This window comes from Mus caroli, chromosome 5, assembly GCF_900094665.2.
Source record: "Mus caroli chromosome 5, CAROLI_EIJ_v1.1, whole genome shotgun sequence".
In the NCBI taxonomy this organism is placed as follows: Eukaryota; Metazoa; Chordata; class Mammalia; order Rodentia; family Muridae; genus Mus; species Mus caroli.
The window spans coordinates 23,259,535-23,264,431 of NC_034574.1; the positions used below are offsets into that span (position 1 = coordinate 23,259,535).

The 4,897-nt window shown below is 45.4% G+C and overlaps 1 long non-coding RNA gene and 1 other non-coding gene across 2 annotated transcripts in view; both read left to right on the top strand.

Annotated features, from left to right (window-relative positions):
- LOC110294613 overlaps positions 1–4,897 on the top strand; it is a 444,128-nt gene that overhangs the window by 177,362 nt on the left and 261,869 nt on the right. The gene's annotated exons all lie outside the window — the stretch shown is intronic.
- Positions 4,338–4,444, top strand: LOC115031263. Its single transcript, XR_003836862.1, has one exon. It is a non-coding gene; the product is annotated as a U6 spliceosomal RNA (small nuclear RNA).

Genomic DNA, 4,897 nt, shown 5'->3' on the forward strand with positions numbered 1-4,897 from the left:
AAAAAAAAAAAAAAAAGAACAATAAGGCATTGCATAAGAATTGCTCTGTGGGTTAATTACCTAACACTGGACATACACAAAGGATATACATGTCCCCTCCACCCTGAGTATGTGAACTCCAAGAGCCACTCTGCCTTGGTATGCTGGCCCATTGACAGCTGAGCTGTGACCATCATCCTGACACTCAATGTCATCATGAGCACCTGACATCTGACAAAGCATTAGCTGCCAGTAGAGCCTCCTGAGCTTCTGGAGGAGCATAGCAGTGGGTATCCGGCTCTGAGTAGTGGAGTTTTAGGAAATGCTATTGAAGTAGGTTGGTGATAGTCTCTGCTGTTTTGCATGACATTTCCAGCCTAGAAGGATCATATTAGATAGACCGTGTTATTCAGCTGTTCTTACTAAGTGAGGCTCACTGGGAACTACAACATGGGAGTGCTGAGTTGGAATGTGAGCTTTTGTTACTCTAATTATTTGTCTTTTTTCTGATTCTAGGAACCTGAGCTCAACTTTGCCCAACTTTTTCAAATAGTTTTGAATGTCTTATAAAAACATTAACGTTGTCACCCATTCTTTCATCTCAGTTGGGTTATTCTTACAGTGACGTCAGAGAAGTGAGGCTTGGCTCCCATCTTACGAGAACAGTGAAACTCAGAAGAAGGCTAGAGCCCATATCTGCCAGAGCCCATGGTTCTGTTGTTTTTCCTTCCTATCTCTACTTCAGTGTGTGTTCAAGGGTCAGGGAGGCAGGTCAGGCTCAGTAACCTCAGTCTTTAGGATGTGAAGAAAAATGAGGAGAGCAAAAAGGAAACGAAACAAGCGTAAAGAGACAAAAAGGAAGAACATAGTCAGATATGCAGGATGCCATCAGACAGGCCGACCACCATTGGAAACACAGGATACCATCAGACATGCAGACCGAGTCAGCAAGTTTGTGTGGAGCTGCAGCCCTCCTGTGAGGATGAGTTTCTAAGTAGCATAGTTAACTGACTAAGTGAGCACAAGGTGTGTCCTTCATTTCTCACATGCCACTTGGGCTGTGAATCCACAATGTTCTAACTCACTCTTAATGGCCAAATGATTTAGAAGTTAAGTGCCTCTTTAGATAATATGGTCTCTTGGGGAGGGGCTCTTCAATTTCTCCAAAGATGTCTTAGTAAACACAAATTAGCATTGTACAGGTCTATAGCAGTGGGTGGAAATCTGTATTCTGAAGTCTCTCTCCCTCTCTCTTTCTATTTCTTTTTCTGTGGTGTGTGTGTGTGTGTGTGTGTGTGTGTGTGTGTGTGTGTGTGTGAGTGTGTGTGTGTGTGTGTGTGTGTGTGTGTGTGTGTTGAAGGGATAGAATGACTGTGAAGAAGCTGTAGCTACATGTTGTACAGCATAGCAAGCAATTGTGTGACCAGTCTCCACAGAGCTCGTACAGTGAATGACTCTAGACTTTGTCAGTCACAAACAATTCTCATCAAAGGGTTTATGTTTTGGGGCTGGAGAGATGCTTTAAGTGGTTAGGAACACTTACTGGGTTGGTGGAGGAAGTGAGTTTAGTTCCCAGCATGCACACTGGGCACCTCTCAGATACCTGTATCTCCAGCTCTGGGGAGCCTGTGCTTGCTGGACTCCAAGGGCACTTGTTCTCCTAAGTATATATCCACATACAGATATACACAAGTATACTTGTATTTCAAAATACAAGTATTTTGAAAAGAAAATAAATCTTAAAAGTGTAGATACTACTCCAAAGGAATGCTTAATGCTCTCGGTAATGAAAGAAGAGGATGAATATGTCCATCCTCTCTATGTAGTGGGGAAGCAGGACCCTGTAGAGTAACACTGATTGCAGTGGGCATCAGAAACTGTCTTAATGAGCCTCAGAGTCCTCCAATCATGATCACACAGGATGGAAGATGTCAATGGTCTTAGATCACCAAGTGAATGTGAATCATGGGGAGCTGCAGGCCTTAGTAGCTGTTCTTTGAGGTTGTGGATCAATTACTGTTATTTGGGACCCAAGGTAACCCCCATGGGCCTGGTCAGCAACTTCCCCATGATGATGTCCCCATTTGGGTCTGGGACTTTTTGCTTGGTGACTGCTGCAGAGTGGAGTTTTGCAGTAGAGAATTGGTACCTCCTTAGTCTTTCCAAAAACCTAAGTGAGTAGAATCATCCTGAACTTCATTGCTAATCCCAGTTAACATGGCAATCTGTGCACACAGTTGCAGGATCTTCCCTGAGATGGAGGAACCCCTGAAGGAGAAGATCAAGGGGTGAAAAGTTCCTGAGGACAAGTTCCTGAGATGGAAGAATCCATATGTATGAACTCTCTGATAATGACCCTGAGCAGAAATTAGTAGAGGAAGACTCCCAGAGGTCCCTGAGGGACATCATGAGCACAGATAACAATTAAGTGCTGTTATCTCTGTGGACTCCTCCTGCAGGCAGAGGAGAGGGGGGTTCAGACAACAGTGGGTCCAGGGAAGAGACTGAGCCACAGTGGGATCACTGGGGTGGGACACAACACCTGAAGGCAAAGCCTGACCAAATCCCAGTCTGAGGATTCTAAGATTGCCCTCTCACATTGGTTAGCATTTGCAGACACCTTCTTGCTTCTCCTCCTCTGGAAGGCACAAGGGACTGGAAGCTGACTTTGGAATCAAGAGTAAAGGGACATGGTCACATTAGCACAGCATGTGGTCATTTTTGCCCTTGAAAAGCCCCTCCCTCTTGTCTGTCTGCCTGCCTGTCTGTCTGTCTGTCTGTCTGTCTGTCTGTCTGTCTGTATATTTGCCAGATCTTCCCTCTCCTCATCTCTTTGTCCTGCTTCATTTCCCCATCTGTCCCCTGACTCCTCTTACCCAGTTCTCTTGCCTTCCTATCCTCGTGTGACCTTATGAGTTATGATTCTAGGTGGTGAATATTTTCTGAAAACATATGGAGTTCTTGTTTAATCTAGTGACTTTTTGTTACATTTACACTATTAGAAGTACTGATGACCCCTTAGGCTGGGAATAAGGCATGTGGTGCTCTGAAGGATTCTGAAAAGGGCTAGCATCAACCTCTCTGTTTTGTTGTGTGGGTGACCCAGCTTTGAGCTTGCTGAGCTTCTTAGATAACAGGAAACTCATAGGTCTTTCTTAAATGAACAGGGGTGGCTGTGATTTGCCCCTATTTCTGCCCTCTCTTCAGCACCTTTTCACAGTCTACTTGTCTGATGATTTTTCAGGGTTTAGCATAACCTGTGGACTCTTGGGTGTGCAGACAAAAAGGAATGGCAGGTCTTTGCCTGATGAGATCAAACCTGCCTCACAAGTCAGAAAGCTATAGGCCCCTATCAGAACCCCAGAGTTGTTTCAACCCATCCTGGCCCAGAACTCATCTTCAGAGAGTGTTATGTTCACAGATGAACACAGTTTGATCCCAGATACTGCCTGTGGATGCTGTGGTTCTGCTGTGATCTGACTGCTGACCTTGGACACATATGAGCTAAGGGACAGATAGGATGCCTCATCCCAAGGATGGCTTGTGATAAAGGAACCCTAGCTGCCTCTGTCTCTCTATGTGTCTCTTACCCTGTCTCTCTCTGTCTCTCTGTCTCTGTTTCTCTCTCTCTCTGTCCTGTGTGTGTGTGTGTGTGTCTGTGTGATGCTGAAAGTCAAGCTAGGACAGATCTATAAGAAACCCTGTCTCACCCTTCATAACCTGCTCTCTAGCTCACTGGTCACCTTGTTATTCAGGCTTTGAAACTTCTCTATGCCAGAAGCAGGTTTCCTCTGGCCCTGTGTCTGCATGTCCAAAGGAACATCATGGTTAGTATACTCACACACTCAGGAGCTGTTGTCTCCAAGGAGCCTGGAGGTCACAAGCATGTCTCATTTATGCAAGAACATCTGATTATACTGAGAAACCAGAGGAACCAAGTCAAAGATGACCTGGTAGTATGGTTTGGGCAGGTGCAGGATTCCTAGGGATTTGCTAACCCTACCCCCCTCACAGAGGCTCTCTAAAGACCAAGACTGAAGGGAGGCTGCAGGTCCAGGCTCAGTACTGAGAGGGCTTGCGAAGCCCAAGGCTCACTCTGTTCTGGACATGTGCCTTCACCTACTTGGTGCCACTTAAGAAGATGGCTTTCTGGGCAGGAGATATCTCTATGGGTAGTATGCTTACCTAGCATGCATGAAACTCTGCGTTCAAACCCCGGCACACATAAATTAAACACGGTGGCATATACCTGTTATCCCAGCACTTGGTAGGTGGAGGCAAAAGGATCAGAATTTCAAGGTTTTCCTTGACTATGGAATAAATTCAAGGGCAAACCTTGTCTTAAAAACTCAAACCTGGTGCTCGCTTCTGCAGCACATATACTAAAATTGGAACCAAACAGAGAAGATTAGCATGGCCCCTGCACAAGGATGACACGCAAATTCGTGAAGTGTTCCATATTTTTTATCCAATCTCTCGGGACCTGAGACTGCATTAACTAGGAAAGCAGATAACCCGGCCTGATCAGGGGCACAAATCCCTTCCGGTCCACTCCAGTACCGGGGTGCCTTGCCCATGGAGTCTCCGGACACCCGCAAAAAGGCCACCAACAGATTTGGAAAGGATCTTACCTATCCTAAATCAGATAGGGGACTAATATCAAATATATATAAAGAACTCAAGAAGGTGGACTCCAGAAAATCAAATAACCCCATGAAAAATGGTGCTCAGAGCTAAACAAAGAATTCTCACCTGAGGAGTACCGAATGGCAGAGAAGCACCTGAAAAAATGCTCAGTCCTTAATCATCAGAGAAATGAAAATCAAAACAACCCTGAGATTCCACCTCACACCAGTCAGAATGGCTAAGATCAAAAATTCAGGTGACAGCAGATGCTGGCGAGGATGTGGAGAAAGAG